The sequence below is a fragment of the Physeter macrocephalus genome, chromosome 11 (genome assembly GCF_002837175.3).
Source record: "Physeter macrocephalus isolate SW-GA chromosome 11, ASM283717v5, whole genome shotgun sequence".
NCBI classification, from domain to species: domain Eukaryota; kingdom Metazoa; phylum Chordata; class Mammalia; order Artiodactyla; family Physeteridae; genus Physeter; species Physeter macrocephalus.
The window spans coordinates 173,000,870-173,018,788 of record NC_041224.1 but is presented as its reverse complement, the minus strand read 5'-3'; positions in this window follow the sequence as shown (position 1 = coordinate 173,018,788).

Sequence of the window (17,919 nt, the reverse complement as noted above, 5' to 3'; positions counted from 1 at the left end):
CTGGGGGCCCTGCAGTGGAGGGGCCGGAGTGTGGACTGAGCTGTTACAGCTGAGCTGAGTCTCAAAAACCCTCCTCTTCTTCCCACACCATCCACGGGGACTCCCTCTCTCGGGCTTTTGCTCCGCCTGCCGGGATCTGGCCGTGTAGTTGGCCCCAGTGGGTTTGGTTGGATCCCAAAATCCATAAACTCTTCCTTGTGGGTGGGCCCCTTGGGAAACTGCAGTTTGGCATCAGAAGTCACTGGAAAAGTTTAGTTACAGCGATTGATCACAGTGGAAGGCTGAAGGGGAAACCACGGTGGTCTCGTCCCGAAGTTGTTTCCCGGAACACCAGGATGAATCAGGGTCAGGGCAACGCAGCATCAGGGCGCAGCCCTAAGATTGTCTGCTCCAACTGTCGTAGAGGGCCCACGGGCCTGCGTGTGCCTAAGAGACTCACTCAACCTCTCTGACTTCTGGTACAGCCTCTTCTCCCAACCACTTGTCTCCCTGGAGGCCTGGTAGGTAACTCTGGTTCTAGATCTATTTCTTGCTGTGGAATTTCTGGATGTCTCCTGAATTGGCTTTCACTGTTTCTCCCAGTGAATGTCAATTCCTGGCCCCATGGCCTCCTCTGTTGCCACACCCAGATCTGGGGCAAAACCTGAGGCCCATGGGCTTCCATTTCTGACCCGCTGACTGCCTCCCTGGTGGCGCAGTGGTTAAGAATCTGCCTGCCGATGCAGGGGACATGGGTTCGAGCCCTGGTCCGGGAAGATCCCACATGCCTCGGAGCAACTAGGCCCGTGTGCCACAGCTACCGAGCCTGCGCTCTAGAGCCCGTGAGCCTCAACTACTGAGCCCGCGCGCCACACCTACTGAGCCCGCGTGCCTCGAGCCCGTGCTCTGCAACAAGAGAAGCCACCGTAATGAGAAGCCCGCGCACCGCAACGAAGAGTAGCCCCCGCTCACTGCAACTAGAGGAAGCCTGTGCACTGCAGGGAAGACCTAATGCAGTCATTAGGTCTTCATCTTGTTTTTGTTTTTTTTTTTTTACACCTCATCTTCTTTAGGAAGGCTCCAGCCCTGAGGCCAGGGTGTGGCAGCAGGCAGCCCATTAGGGAGTCCTTGACAAGTAAGGGCAGATGTGATTGGAAACCTTATGACAGTTATGCTGCTTAACTGTGGGCACTGCATCTGTCCTGCCAGAACAGGATGGGGAAGAAAACCAGTCTGGAGGGTGAGGGGAGTCTCTCAGCCTTGCCTAGTCACATAAGGACAGAGTCAGGACTATGACAATTGTATACATTTCTATGTCCTCTCTTCTTGAAAGTTGAAGCAGCTTAGAGCAAAGGGTACTGGTTAAGTCACTATTCCAATGGCTAGTTGCTGTGCTAGTTTCTGGGGCTACATGAAAGGGAAAACTTTCCATCTTCCTCAAAAAGAGCAAGGATTGTGATTCTTCCCTCCTGTTTCCTATTGAAATGGGCATGAGATGTAGAAACAGAAAACCCTGCACCAGCTGGTAGTTCGGGGAGGGTGCCAGGCATGGGTCAGAAATGGATTCCAGCAGAAAGAGGACAGATTCCGAAATGCTGCTAAGGGCCTGTGTGCAGCTCACCTTTCCCAGAAAGCAGCATTGCTTGTAAGAGGAAACCCAGACCTTATGGAGATCCTTTATTTACAGGGATGTGTTTGCAAGCGAGTCAAGTTATATCTCCTTTCAACTGCTCTGCATTAGTAGAATTTGAAGGCAGCTATATGGTTATCACAATAATTACTTATCCAGTTATCGATGATTACTTACTTAGGGTCTCTCTCTCCTTACCAAACCATCCTTGCTTGTCTCTGATTCCTGGGGCCTGCACCTGCCTGGCACGTAGTGTGCATCCATTAAACATGTGTTGTATGAATAAATAAAAAGGTGGCCAGGCCTTATCCCAAGAGTAAAACAGTGAGAGATGGCTTCTTGAAGCTGTAGGTGAGTACCATTGTGTCCAGAATATTTTTAAATGGCATGTAGGACTTCGCTGGTGGCGCAGTGGTTAAGAATCCGCCTGCCAATGCAGGAGACATGGGTTCGAGCCCTGGTCCGGGAATAACCCACATGCCGTAGAGCAGCTAGGCCCGTGTGCCATAGCTACTGAGCCTGCACTCTAGAGTCCACGAGCCACAACTACTGAGACCACGTGCTACAACTACTGAAGCCCGTGCGCCTAGAGCCTGTACTCCACAACAAGAGAAGCAACTGCAGTGAGAAGCCCGTGCACCACAATGAAGAGCAGCCCCAGCTCGCCGCAACTAGAGAAAAGCCTGTGCACAGCAACGAAGACTCAACATAGCCAAAAAAAAATTAATTAATTAAAAATAAATAAATAAATAAAAATGGTATGTACAACTTCCTAATCAAAAGAAAAAAAAATCAAGGCAAAAGAAAGAAGAATAAATCAATAACAGTATCTTATAAAACAAGGTGATGAAGACAAGAGCAAAAGTATCAGTTATGACAATAAATGTAAATGGGTTACACCTCATGCTTACTCCAAGACTGGACAAAAAAATAAACAAAACCCCAAATTCAGCTATGTATTGTTTCCATGAGGCGCATGTAAAGCGAAGTGGCTCAAAAGTTTGAAGAAAAAGTATTTTCAAAGCCCTTTTCAAGCACTCATAAGACAAAACAAACCAACAGAAAACCACAAAGGCTAAATTTTGGTTGCTATAAATTGATAAAGTATATAAAGAAAACAAAACAATCACAAAGTTGTATGGGATGAATTGCATAGTATTAAAATTTAGAAAGCAAAATCTGTCAATAATACGAAGAGAAATTATCACAAACATAATAAAAGTAGGAGAATTTAGCATTAAAGAAGAAGTCCTTTAAGATTAAGTAGGTAAAAACAGGAACGTGGATGAGGCAAAAATGTATTTATTTATTTATTACATCTTACAAGTTGCTTTACAACTTTTCTGATCCCATGAATATTAAAAATATTGATGATAAATTTTAACCACGATAAAAATGTGGATAAATTCAAAGAAAGCCCAAGCCAAATTTAGAATGCCAAAAATAACACTCTAATCATCGTCAGCAGCAGAAACTAACAAAACCCACTTAAAAAGAGTGGAACACAATTTTCTTTTGAATAGCTCTTAGGTCAATACCTATCAATAAAAGCTTCAATTGGAGGCTACCTAGAAAATCTTGACAAAGACCACCCAATACGTGGAAATCCACACCACAAGGCCAAAACTCTATTAGATGAGGTATTAGTTTCCTGTGGCTGCTGTGACAAACTACCACAAAGCGGGTGGCTTAACAGAAATGTGTTCTCCCACAGTTCTGGAGAGCAGAAGTCTGAAATCAAGGTGTTGGCAGCACGGCGCTCCCTCTGTGGGCTGCAGGGGAGGGCCTCTTCTAGCTGCCCCAGCGATCTTGAGGCTGCGTGGCTCCATCCTCTGCCTCTGTCTTCACATCACCTTCTCCTCTGTGTGTCTGTATTCAATCTCCCTCGGTGTCACTCTCGAAAGGATACAAATGATGACATTTAGGGCCCACCTAGATAAACCAGGATAAGCGCCTCCTCTCAAGAGCCCTAGCCTTATCACATCTTTTGCCATATGAGATGATATTCACAGGTTCTGGGAATTAGGAGTGAAGATTTGGGGGAAGTCATTTTTCTTCCTATCGCAGACGCAAGTCTGTAACATAAAATACTTTTCATTGTTAAAGAAGAAAAAAATAAAAATCACATGTTTAAGTCAAGAAATAAGAAAGAGAACTCGGCAAAGAAATCAAGTAAAAAAGGGGGCTGGTATTCTGTTTCGAGTTTTAGAAAACTGTATGAGTGGGAATGTTAAAGATGATTTTTTAAATTAATTTTTACTGGAGTATGGTTGCTTTACGATGTTGTGTTAGCCTCCACTGCACAACAAAATGAATCAGCCATACACAAACAGATATCCCCTCCCTTTTGGACTTCCCTCCCATTTAGGTTACCACAGTGCATTAGGTAGAGTTCCCTGTGCTATACAGTATGTTCCCATCAGTTGTCTATTTTATACATAGTATCAAAGATAATTTTTAAAAACATAAAATGGATGTAAATATAAATAAAAGTATGAAAAGAACATGTCAGAGATATCATTTAATTCATAATTAATGAGGCAATTGGTAAGATCTTATTGGCTCCAGGGAGAATTTAAAGAGCAGAGACACATACAGGCCATGAAATAAAGCTACAAATAGATGGGTGACTGCCTTTTCCAAGGCAGAGCCAGGTGCAAGGCCCAGCCTCTGGGTCAGGCCCACAAGGGTTGGGGGCAGCCTGGACCGTGTGTCAAGGGCCTGGGTGATGCTTACTCATGGCATGGGACAGTGTGCACCCACGGCCCTCTGTGAAGATCTGGCAACCAGACAAGTCCCTTTAGGCGCCTCACCTCCTTTTCTGCCCCTGTATCCTGCCCCTTAGTAATTGATCACGTGGTACCCCACGATTAGAAACAGCAGCGCCTTAGCCGCATGTGGGCTGTGGCCCTGGGGCCAGGTGACAGTTCCTTCACCCCACCTCCAGGGCCAGCTCTCACCAGTTCCTCCCAGCCACCCCAGAGGGCCTCAGAAAGGAGCTGGGAGCAGTTGCTTGAGCTAGCGGCTACCTGAGGGTTTCCCCGGAAGCCTGGTATCAGGGATTCCTAGTGGGATAAGACGGCGACGCACTGCTTTACGTGTGGTTCATCTGCTTCGCTTTATTTTGTTTTTCTTGCTGTTCTTCTCTAAGCCCTTAACCCACTAAGGTTTTCATGAATTTCCGGAACAGAATTATAGTAGGTTGTGTTTCCCAAACTCACTAAATCACAGAACCCCTTCTCTCTTGCTTCCCTAGAAGGCAGCTGGAAGGATTGGAGTTCCATGGGGCATATGCTGTGGAAAGCCGGCTGATGTAATTCTGAGGAAGGGTGAAGGATACAGAAGCATCTGATCAGAGCCTCTTTATTCCAGGCAAACTGGTGATTGAATCCAATGTGTGTGGGTGGCCTGAGGCAGGGAGGGGTTGTTCCCGGACCTTTCCTCGTCCTCCCCTCTGTCATGATACAGTAGCAGGAACTGGGCCTCCACCTCTGAAACGTGGCCCGTGCTCACACAGTGAGTGTTTCCTACTGGAAACAAGCTGGGGAGAAAGTATAATGTAGAGGTCAGGAGAACAGACTCCGACAGAGCCGAGTTCAAGTCCTGGCTTTAGCCCTTTAGTGGGATTGTGTGGCTTCTGACACATCGTTTAACGTCTCCAAGTCCCCTCGTTTCCATCCGTGAGCTGGGAATTACAAGACTTACCTTGTTAGCTGCAGTTGGAATCCAAGGCAAGGACCTCGGTAAAGCTCTTTAGCACAGAGGTCACTCATAGTAAGGGTGTGTGGGCAGCTCCCAGAAAGGGGCGGTGGCTGCTCTTATCACTCTTGCCAGCTGGCGGGGCAGCTCCCAGCCTCTCCTGTCTCAGGACAGATGCCTATCCGCCTGGCATGTCGTTCATAGAGATACCTCTGCCTGGAGGTTCTGGGAGCAGTTGCAGATTCCTGGGATTTGCCCATTTTAAACAAAACCCTGAATTCCAGAATCTATTTATTTAGAATCCAAAGGATTCCTTTTACAGAAGGAAAAAACAACTTTTATTTTGACTGTAACAGAAGCAGATTTAAAGATAAGCCTGCTTACATATCCATATGAAATTCTCAGAGAGGAAAAAAGGAATTTTATATCTATGACAACAATTACTATTGGAATCCGTCTCACTGTCAATCCCCTCCAGGAGCCCTCACACTCTGCCTTTATCTATGACTTCATTTAATCATGAAGTTCAGAGAGGTTGTGACTTGTCCAACCTCACACAGCTGTGGTGGGGCTTGGAGACAAGCCTGGTTTTGCCTGAGCTGAATTTCCTTTCTAGAATACATAGGGGTCCATGTTCATGAGTTGGAGTAGAGAACAAATGGGAATATAGACCAAATAAGAATAGAGAATGAAATAAAAGGCATTTTCCAAAGTGAATACTTTCTACTCTCCCCACCACCCACCTCCTGCTTTAGGCAAGAAAAGTTAGCTAGGCTTCTTCTGTCACTCTGCATCTCAGCAGATGGCTCATCCATCCACTTGTGGTCCAGGCCAGAGTCCTTGGAGCCATCCTGAGGTCTCCCTCTCCCTCACATCTCCGTGAGTCCATCTCCTCAGCGTCTTTGGATATGCCTCTAATTCCTGCTTCTCGCTCCTCACCCACTGCCCATGTTCAGAACCAAATCATCTCCCAGTTGAATATTGACCTTGAGTCTTAGCCAGTCGTTGAGCTCTGGTCCCCCCACCTCCCACTGTTGACAGCTTTGTCTTCCTTTCTTTAAAATTTTGTATTCATTTAATTTATAAAGAGGTGATACATGCACAAGACTCAAAATTCAGAGAGTATGAAGAATGCGGGAAAGACTGGGTACCCTCCCGCCCTGTCCCCACGTCCCACAGATGCCCCTCCAGGGACCCCTACAGTTGGCAGTTACCTCCAAAGGCAGTCAGTGCATATAATATAGAACCACTGTCTTTGCCTGTTCCTACCTCAATGGCAGCATCTTACTATGTGTTGCCCTGCCCCTTGCTTTTGTTACTGAGTCCAAGCTTGTACTGCTTGCTGCATGACAGGCCAATAAATCGATAGACAAGTTGTGAGGGCAAGGAATACAGACTTTATTTGGGAAGCCAGCAGACCGAGAAGATGATGGACTAGCGTCCCAAAGAAGCATCTTCCCCAAGTTAGAATTCAGGCTTCTTTTATACTAAAAGGGGAGGGCGTGTGGCTGGTTGTTGCCGTCTTCTTGGTGCCGGAATCCTTTTTCCTGCAGCTGCCCAGGTAGGTCCCCTCACAATATTCCTGTAAACCTCCAACAAGACAAATGTTATTCTCTGTTCTGCAACTTTGTATCTTTAAATGAATGGAAAAGTGTTACACCTTTAAAGGTCAGAGCTTTGAGAACGGGATATCATGTATATTCCAGGCTATAGGCAACATTCTTGTAGCAAGAGCAATAGAATACAAAGGTTAAAGGTTAAAAGAAACTGATCCAATATGGAGTTCTTCCCTGTTAATACTTTCTCCTCCTTAGTATATCTTAGAGATCACTCCATTTCAGTGCATTAGATCCACAGCATTCTTTTAAGCTTCCATAGTGCTTTCTTGTATACACCTGCTCTATCTTATTGGAAAATGTATCTATTTGTATTTAGTGAACACTGAGACAGTAATATTCTATGCACCACGTTCTGTTGAAGAGCTCAGGCATTAATTTATTCAATCAAAAGCAACCCTAGGATATATGTTGCTTGTTATCTCCATTTTAAAGGTGAGAAGATAGAGAGGCTCAGAGAAGTTGAGAAACTAAGCTCAGTCAGTGGCAGAGCAAGGGTGCTACCCAGGCGGTCCAGCTCCAGAGCTTGTGTCTGTCTTCATTTCCTAAGGCTACTGTAACAAAGTACCAAAAACGGAGTGGCTTAAACAATAGAATTGTATTCTCTCACCGCTCTGGAGGCTGGAAGTCCAAAATCAAGGTGTCAGCAGGGCCACACTTCCTCTGAGACTCTGGATAGAACCTGTCTCATGCCTCTCTCCTAGCTTCTGGTGGTGGCCGACCATCCTTGGCGCTCTTTGGCTTGCAGCTGCATATCCCTCCAGCCTCTGCCTTCATTGTCACACGGCCTCCTCTCCCTGTGCATCTCTGCCTTCCACGGCATTCTCCTTTCTGTGTCTTGCCTCTTCCTATAAGGATGCCAGAATTATGGGCCCACGCTATTCCACTTCATCTTAACTCATTACATCTGCAGTGACTCTATTTCCAAATTGCGTTCCCTTCTGAGGTCCTGAGCTTAGGTCTTCAGAGTATCTTTTGGGGGACACTTTGAGCCCATAATGATGTTCTTAACCACTAGTCACTTGTTAATGGACCTCTCTGTCACTTCCAGACTTTTCCTATTGCAAATGGAAATCCATGTACATGCATGTAGCCACAGAGCAGGTTCCTGGAAGTGGAGAAGTGGCTGGGTTAAAAATATCTGCATTAACTCTGAATTATATAGTGACAATTGTTCTCCATGAGGGTAGAGATTACTGCCCTCCTCCAACTAACTTGTATATAAATCTGTTTCTAATCTTTGTAAATTTAGTGGATAAAAATGGAATCTCGTACTTTTATTTGCATTCCCTTTATTAAGAGTGAGTTTGACCACCTTTTAATATGTTTAAAACTCATGTTTATTTCTATTTCTGTGAACTATTTGTTCACCTTGTTTGCAGAATTTGGCCTTTTGGTTATGGATTTGTGCAGCTTTTTGGGAATTAAGGAACTCTATCTTTTCTCTGTGATATGACTTGCAACTATTTTTTTCCCACTTTGTAGTCTGGACTTTATTCATGTTTTTCTCCATGCAGAAAAGTTAATTTTTTACACAAATTTTCTTTCTACATCGTCAAATGTATCAGTTTTTACTGCTTCTACATCACGTGTGGCATAATCTTCCTAAAGCATCCATCTGATGACGTCACTCTGCTCCTCCCCCGCCCTTAGCATAACATCCTAGCGCCTTGGCCCTGGCCTCCTGTTCCCTCTCCCACCTCACCCCTTACTCCCCAGATGATCCTGAATGAATCCCAGTTGAATGAACTCATCTTTCGGGTCCATCCTCATGAGCTTTGACTCATGCTTTTTTTTTTCAATTACAAGAAGGTCCCTGCTTACATGACAAGGGTGGCAGCCCCGGGGTGGCCCCTCAGATTTCCCTTCGCTGCTGGAGACCAGTGTGAGGAGGGAGCTTCAGCTGCAGTAGCCTCACGAGCGCTGTGGGCTCTGCTCAGCCAGCGGCAGCCCCACGCTGACCTCAGCCAGGGATTGTCCTGGTCATTTCTGTCCAACACGGGGTGGCCCCAAACGTCAGAGCCTGTGACTTAAGCATTTATAGAAATGGCATTTTCATGGCTTTAAATAGTCAACAATTTACACAGCCTCATGTTAGATTTTGTGGGGCATAATTTGCTTATTTTTAAAAAGGGGGAAATCACCCTGTAGGGTGTGAAATAAGTATTTTCCATGGCTTCCTTCACAGACAAAGCCAACCCTGTCGACTGAATGCTACCAGGGGAAAGCACAGGCGCGAGCCCTCTCTCTTTTGGCTTCAGTAATCTTACTGACGCTCATGAGACGTTTCTATCCACTGACTCGACACGTTCTATATTCAGCCTTTCAGCAGAGTCCAATCTCTGTACCCCTCTGCTTTCCTGCAGTACCTCCACATGCTCCCCCATACCCAGGACTCTGGGGATACAGGGGAGAGAAGGACCCACTCAGCCCTGGCGGAATCGCAGGGAATATGCCAAGACTCGGTCTTAGGGATGGAGAAGATGCGCGGTGCAGGGAGAGGGGCGGCAGGGCCGCAGGTGACACAGCCTAACTTGATAGGGACACATCTCCTTCATGTTAATTGGCCACCCAGGCTCTCTGGGAGTCAATGCTGAGCCAGAACTGCACGTTCCTTCTTGTTTAGTCCCCTCTTCCCTCTTTCCCTCCCCAGCTCTCACCTTTATTCCTCTCAGCTCCTAAAACAAGGAAGTTACTGACTGTGAAATCTGGAACGTGAAGGTCCTCTTCCACATCTGGCTGTGAGTGAGGAATCACGTGGGCTGTATGGACCAGACCCGTCCTCTGCCAAGGCTGTGGGCAGAAGGGTGGCTCCCCCAAATATATTCCCAGGACCTAATACCCGGACCCTGTGAACATGACATTATTTGGAAAAAGGGTCCTTGCAGATGGGATTGAGTTAAGGATCTCGGGATGAGATCATCCTGGATTACCCTGGTGGACCCCAAATCTAATGATGACTGTCCTCATGACAGACAGATGAGGAGACACAGACAGAGAGAAGGCCACATGGCCATAGAGGCAGAGATTGGAGTGATGTGGCCACATGTCAAGGAACACCAGAGCCACCAGACGCTGGAAGAGGCAGGGAAAGAGTCTTCCCTAGCACCTTCCAAGGGAGTGTGGCCCTGCTGACACCTTGATTTTGAACTTCTGGCCTCCAGGCGTAAGAATTTGTCTACTGTTTTAAGATGCCAAGTTTGTGGTAATGTGTTCCAGCAGCCCAGGGGAACTTAGCACAGGGCAACGAAGTCCTAGCCCTGAATTTGCTGCCCCCCAAGTCTGCTGCTTGACATTGAGAAGGTCACTTCTGGAATTTCACCACCTTATTGCCAGTAAAGGCTTGGACTCCTTTCCCCTTCACATGTGAGGGGCTGGACAGTTTTCTCCTAGCACAGCCAAGTGTGTTTCCCCAGTTCCAGTGCAGCCCTGAGCATCCTGTGTTTTCTACAGTTATTCCCACTGTGGACCTGGAGAAACCTACCATCCGAGAATTACCAGGAAGCACTGGTATAATTCCAACAAAATCAATACTTCCTTAGATTACAGAGATCATGGAGAAAAGCCTGCCACCAACTCCAAGATTCTGTAGAATAGAATCATCTATAGAATGTGAGGAAGAAAAAGGGTTTTGGAGCAAATATCTTTGGACAAAGAAAAACCCAGGAGGCGTATATTGGTAACCTTAATACAGTGGTTCTCACCCTTAGAGGTGCATTAGAATAATCTGGGGAGATGTTTTTAAATGCTGACTTTTAAAATCTGAATCTTTGGGGTTGAGATCCAGGCATGGTTTTGTTTTTTTTGTTTTTTGTTTTTTTTTTACGACACTGCCACCAGTGTTAAGGAGCAGGCTAAAAATCACTGGCTTAAAGGAATTCTTCTAGGGCCCTGGTTCTCAAAGTGCGGTCCCTAGACCTGCAGCACCAGCATTACCAAGTAGCTTGTTAGAAATGCATATTCTAGAGCCCCACCCAGACCGCCTGGGTCAGAAACTCAGGGTGGGCCCAGCAGTCTGTGCTTTAATGAGCCCTCCAGGGGGTTATGCTGTGCTGCTCCGGGGACACTGCAGAATGGCTCTTCTGCACTCCAGATGTTTTTGCAGTTTTGAGTGTCTTCAAATTCTTATATGATCTCCAGAGGGGGACGACAGGCTGTTGGTGATGATAACAATAGAATACCTACCATGGGTCCCCGTTGCCTCCCAGCTCAGAGGGACCGTCCACCTTGGTCAGCATACTGTTCTCCCTTCAGATGGTGACAGTGGGGGAGGTGAGGGTGTCCTCCAAGCCCCCTCCCTTTGTCCCCTGACCTGCGGCAGAAGATGCCCACTCTCCCCCAGGGCCCAGACACTTCTAGTCTCTGAAAAGGGAAGGTCTGCCCTACCACCAAGATGATGCCTCAGAGAATCTTCAGAGGGCTTTCTAGCCAGAGGTCTCTGGACCTTTGTGTCTGGTTTGATGTGGGCTGGGGGCAGGGAAACATGCCCTTTGGTACAAATGAAAAAGAAGAGGGGAAGGAAGCACCTGGGTGAGTTTTTCTGGGCATAACCTGCTGCAGGCGTATTGGGCTCTTCCTGTGCCTGGTCCAATGCTTTACATATACTGTCTTCTGTAATTCCACTGCAATTGAACCATAGAGCAGGCATTACTATTATCCCATTTTACAGATGAGGAAACTGGATCCATGGTTCAGAAACTCCTCCCAGCAGATAGAATTCCAATCCAGACTAGTCTGGCCCAGATCCCACACACTGGATCATTGGGCTCTGAGCCTGGTACCAGCGAAGCTGCCCTTGGGGCTGGGGGCAGGGGTGGGGGGCAGTTCTCAATCCCTTGATCCTCTGGAATGTGAGTATGGAGATGGGGAGGAAAGGGAAATCTTGGTGCCAGCAGCCAGGGACAAAGTAGGTTCTGATTAAAGGAATGAAGCTGGGGAAGGAGGGGGTCCCAATGGTGACACAAGGGGATGAGTCTGTATGTCTGGTTTCAGGGACACGGCCCATTAAAAGGGGAAACCCCTTGCCTGCATGTGTCTGTATGTGACTCGGTGTCCGGCTTCCACACTACCTCCTCTGCTACTTTTTAAAAAAATCAGAGTCTTATCAATCATCAACATATTATCTTAAAAGTGGTTACGAAGGCACCACTTTTGGAGAAAGTGTTCACGGGTCTCCCACCTGCTGACTTCTGTCCACGGAGGGATTGGAGATAGCTCAGGTGCGGCTTCAACGTGTGGGGTGCGGTGAGGGGAACTGTGAACATTTTGGAGGCAGAGATACGTCCCTTTCCCATGGATTCAGTTTCCTGTCCTTCTAGAACAGCATCTCTGTCAAGAATTTTGCCATATCCATTTGACAAAATCACACGTTTATACTTTTCAAAAGTGTCAAGTTCATAAAAGCAGAGGAAAGATGAAGAAATGGTCAGAGACTTGCAGGAGACTCAAGAGAAATAGCAATTAAATGTAATGTGGGAAGCTGATCAGGATCCTGGAATAGAAAAAGGATATGATGGGGAAATTGGTAAAGTTTGAATAAGGGCTTTAGTTTAGTTGATAGTTAACTAATGTGAACTTCCTGTGTTTTAATAATTGCGCTATGGGTTTTGTTTGTTTGTTTTTGCGGTACGCGGGCCTCTCACTGTTGTGGCCTCTCCCGTCGCGGAGCACAGGCTCCGGACGCGCAGGCTCAGCGGCCATGGCTCACGGGCCCAGCCGCTCCGCGGCATGTGGGATCTTCCCGGACCGGGGCACGAACCCGCGTCCCCTGCATCGGCAGGCGGACTCTCGACCACCCCGCCACCAGGGAAGCCCTGCACTATGGTTTTGTAAGATGTTAGCTTTAGGGGAAACCGAAGTAAGGGATATAATGAACGCTCTCTGTGCTGTTTTTGCAAACTTTAAAAAAAATTGTTTATTTAATATTTTTTGTTTGTTTATATTGAGGTGTAATTGACATATTACACTACATTAGTTTCAGGCGTACAACATAATGATTCAATATTTGTATGTATTGTGAAATGATCACCATAAGCTTATTAATGAAACTTATGAACATGTATTGGTTTAATTTATTAAACGTATACTGAATGCCCACTGTCCTATGTCAGGAACAGTGCTAAATACTACTCGTGACACAAAGTTGAATAAGACACAGACTTAGTTCTTGGGGGCTCAGGTGTCAGAAAATACTGATGCTTGAATACCTGATGTGTCTTCTAATAGAGAAGAACGTGGTTATTCTGCCTGAGACAACAGTGATGGCTTTACAGAAGGGGTGGTATTTGAAGGATGAATAGGAGTTCAAGAGGTGGAGAACATGCAGCAGGAAAAAGGGCAAGGAGGATTGTTTGCACAATGACTGCATATTCCAGCCTTCCTTCCATCTGGAAGGTGCCAAATGACTGTTCTTGCCAGTGGAATGTGAGCACAAGTGATGTTTGCTATCTCCTGGGCTGACATGATTAAGAAAAGGGTATACTACTATGTCCTTGAAGTCTTCCCCTGCCTGATGGCCGGCGTTAGAGGATCCTGAGTTCCAAAAGATGGTAGAAACAAGATGGAAAGGACCTGAATCATCACATGGAGGAACTGCCCACCAAACCAAAACACTCACATTGAACTGTTAAAGAAGCGAGAAGTAAATTTCTATTGTGCTATGCCATTGAACTTCTGGGATGTATTTGTTTTAGTGGCTGGTAACTCCATAACTTATACAAGCATACGTGTTAGTCCAGTGAGTACACATGGTGGGAAGTGATGGGCTGGTGAGATCTGACTGAGAGGAGTGTTGAATGATGCTCCATGGAGTTGGAGTTTGATACTTACCTTGAGATGTTTTATTTGGAATGTTCGTACATTGAGCAGGGGTGGGAGTGGCGAGACGGAGTTGAAGTATGTGGATGGGGCTGAAAATTTTGCTCCCAGAGGACTGAAAAAAAGCTCCGAACATCCCTTTGGCTCTGCAGTTGTTCAAAACAAGGAGGCTCCGGTTTACCCATAGCTTAGGAATATTTAAGTCATGAAGGAAATCGCTCTTCCTTTAATGCAATTTCTTTCCAAGTGTTAGGAATGACTTCCCATCACCGAAGCCCTCTGAGCTGCCTCCATTAACTGTGACTTTAGTGATATTATTACTTTAATACATTCCACGCAGACTTGTTCTCCACTTGAGAAGGACTGCCACTCACTTCCCATCTCATTATCATGCATAAATATGGGTTTAATTTACGGAGCTGGAATAAATGTCTGGTGGAAACAACTCCTCCCTCTTCTAAGGTCATTTATATATTTATTTTGGAAAATGCATGAAGAATTTCTGACTTTTGCAAACATATTTGAAAGCGGTGTAAGAAAGATGTGAATGGTGGTGACATGATGCGGAACACAGGATTTAATACCTCACCTGAGAGGTGGGTGTCTGGGTTCAAGCCCTGGCTCTGCCCTGAACTTGCTCTTTGACCTCTGGCAAAATTTTACTTCCCTAGGTTTGAAACAAAGGGGGAGTTGCTCTAGGCTAATATTTTCTAAAGCTTGGTCGATGCACCACTGGTGGTGTATGAGATATTTTTAGTACATGGACAAGTATTTTAAAAATGATAATAATTATATATTTAACTGGCACATCAAACCCATGATTTTGTGGGTATTATGCATCACTATGATTTCTCTTTAAATTAAATTATTGAAAAATTTTCAAGGGAGGCAATTTAAAGAAAAAATAAGTAGATAATAGTCCTTTGTGGATGTCGCAAAAATTATATGCTAACGACTGAAGTTGCAAAATATGGAGTGTTTTTTTCCAGGTCTGATGATCTATGGATGGTTGAGTCCCCTTAGAAAAATGAATCCAGATCGAACTGCTTCTGACACTATGATACAGTGCAATATTTTTAAATAGTCACTTTTTAGATTATCCCCCTCTTTGGTTCTTGGATGGCTAATCCTCTTGTTTCTCCTCAAGGTAATTCATTTCTTCACATGGTTTGTAATTTGTTTTTCTTTTTCTTTGTCTTTTTTTTTTTTTTTTTTTTTTTTTTTGGCTGCATGGTATGCAGGATCTCAGCTCCCTCACCAGGGATTGAACCTGTGCCCCCTGCACTGGAAGCACAGAGTCTTAACCACTGCATTGCCAGGGAAGTCCCACATGGTTTATAATTTTTTAATGAAAACTCATCTCTCATAGGAATTGTTTCCTGTGGGAATCCTATGCCCATTGGATTACGAATTGTCTCTACAAATGGACTTTACAAGTTTCACTTGGCCTGTACTAGTTTTTATGTTAATGTGTCAGTTTCGGTTATTCCTCTTATGAGGAACATAAAGTTCAACTAGTGCTACCAAATTCTAGAAGGTGGATTTTTCCCTCTGCAAGGCTGTGGATGTGTGGCAAGCCTCCCTTGCCATTTATGTAAGAGATTCCATTCTCCTATCTCCTTACATACACCTGAGACCTCTGCTTTTGGGATGATGGGAAGGGAGAGCTAGGGAGTTACAGTTGGTAAATCACTGGTGTCTTTGAAGTCCATTGAAGTCTATAGGTCATTAATTCATTTATTCACTTATTTATCACAGACATTTACTGAGTGTCTGCCCTATGCCAGGCTCTCTGCTAGGTACTGAGGAAATGGTCTCCTAGAGCATATCTTAAAGGTTCAAGATGAAAATTTTAGGTCTACTATTTACTAGCTGTTAACCTGGAGCAAATAACTTAGCTTCTCTGAACGCTGATCCAGCACAAGGTGAAGAAATGGCTTCGATCAGAGTGTGGGCATTCATCTTTTTAACAGGAGAAAAAAAGCAGAGTATATGGATATAAACAGATTGGTTGATTCCGTGGAGGGTCGATTGAAAGTTCTCTTCTGATTGCTTCAACTTTGTTTTAGTGAAGTAAAATAAATGCAAGGTCATCAGCTGAAATCAAGCAGAGAACAGGGGGTGTTGGCAGTTTGAGAAGAGGAGAGGAGTAGAATGATCTTCTAGGAAAGATGGGTGGCCCAAAGATATCACCTGAGGGTTGGGTCATGAGTTCAAGGAGAGCCCATTTGTGTGCCTTTCCCAGCCATGCTCAGCTGTGTGGATTAAGCAGTTATATTTAATGAGATTTTACCCCATTAGTCCTCATAACAGACTTTAGAAACTATTTCATACCCATTTCACAGATGAGTAAACTGAGACCTAAAGAGGTGAAGTGACTTACCCAAGATCACTTTTAGGAAGGGGGTAGAGCCGGGATTGTAACCCAGGGCTGACCCCAAAGCCCACACTCTGAATCTTTACACCGCGCTCATACAGCTGCTATACATACATTTTAAAGGACCTCTAAGTGATTTTGATTATTTAATCATCTGGAAACTGCTATGGAGAATCGAAAGCAGAGCTGCTGAATTCTAGATCTGTTTCTGCTGCAAATTCAGCAGTAGCTTCTGCCACATCAGTTCTTCTTTGTGGGTCTTGATTCTTCTCTTTAAGGTGATTGATCTAGGGGGCACTTCTATCCCTTTCTGCTCTTTAATTATGAGTTTTCTCTCTCTCTTTGAAATATGGTGGGAGAAAACAAGCTGAGAATCCTGCAGAAGTTCAGCCCTGTGTGGACCCGAGGTCCTTCTTGTTTGATGCAAACACATACTCTATCATTTCCACAGCAACCTCCAAAATCTGGAGCCAATTCAAAATGAAGATCATTTGGAGTGGAAATCAAGCCACACTGGACAAGACAGCCTTGGTCAGGGAGCTGCTGCCCATCTCACCACGGAGTGTGCGAAGCCCCGTCAGATGGGGGCACTTTCTTTGTCACCAAGCTGCCCCCGTAATTGCGATAGGCTCTTTTGTTATTAAGCAGACCCAGGCCAAACAAAAGGGATACTGTTTCTTTTATGAGTAATGGGCTAACTCGCCCCTGGCAAAAAAAAAGTTCAAGTCCAGCACAGGGAATGAGACAGCATAAGATTTATTAAAGCCTCCAGAAATTATTCCTCCTTCGCAGCATTTAAATTGTCTAATTATTCACAGCTGTTTCCAATTTGTCTCAGGTTGTTAATTAAGGGGTGTGGGTCTTCCCCTCCTTCCAGGGGCGGCCACCCGAAGCCTCAGGAAGCAGCACACAGAGGAGGGTCCGTGGACTTGGAGGGAGGCTCCCCCGCACAGCGGCTACTCTGCCTTTGTCCATTAACCTCTCGCTGAGACGGAAAGAAAGCCTGGGAGACACTAATTTCCTTCCTGCCCGTGAGCGATGCTGACCTGAGGGGTTACCTATATAGGGAGAGGCCTGATTTCTTTTTTTTTTTCTTTTTTTTTTTTTTGCGGTACGCGGGCCTCTCACCGCTGTGGCCCCTCCCCTTGCGGAGCACAGGCTCCGAACGCGCAGGCTCAGCGGCCACGGCTCACGGGCCCAGCCGCTCCGCGGCACGTGGGATCTTCCCCGGACCGGGGCACGAACCCGTGTCCCCTGCATCGGCGGGCGGACTCTCAACCACTGCGCCACCAGGGAAGCCCTGTTTACTTATTCATGCATCCATTTTACACTTGTCAAACACCTATCATGTTGCCTAGTTATCAATATGACAGTCTGCCTCCCGGGTGGGGTACATACCCCTGGGTGGGGCATAAGGCAGTTTCACATCAGTTTCTGCTGGCCACTGCGAATGGTCAGTGATGCTGGGGATCAAAACTGGTCCAACTGGAGTGAATCTCTAAACTTTTGTGGGAACTGCCAGAAAAGAGACTCATTGTTTCTTCCTGGACTTGACATTGGAAGAAACTACGACCCCGCGTCCCCTGCATCGGCAGGCGGATTCTCAACCACTGCGCCACCAGGGAAGCCCGAGGCCTGATTTCTTGACCTCCTCTGGTAATCAAGGGATTGCTGATCACCTTGGGTACCCTTGGGAGCCATGGAAAGAGCATCCTTGTTGAGGTGGAGGGAACTAGCAGGTCCCTCCAGGTCGTCTAAGCCCAATACACAGAAACAGTCAAGTCTGAACTTCTACCCACATC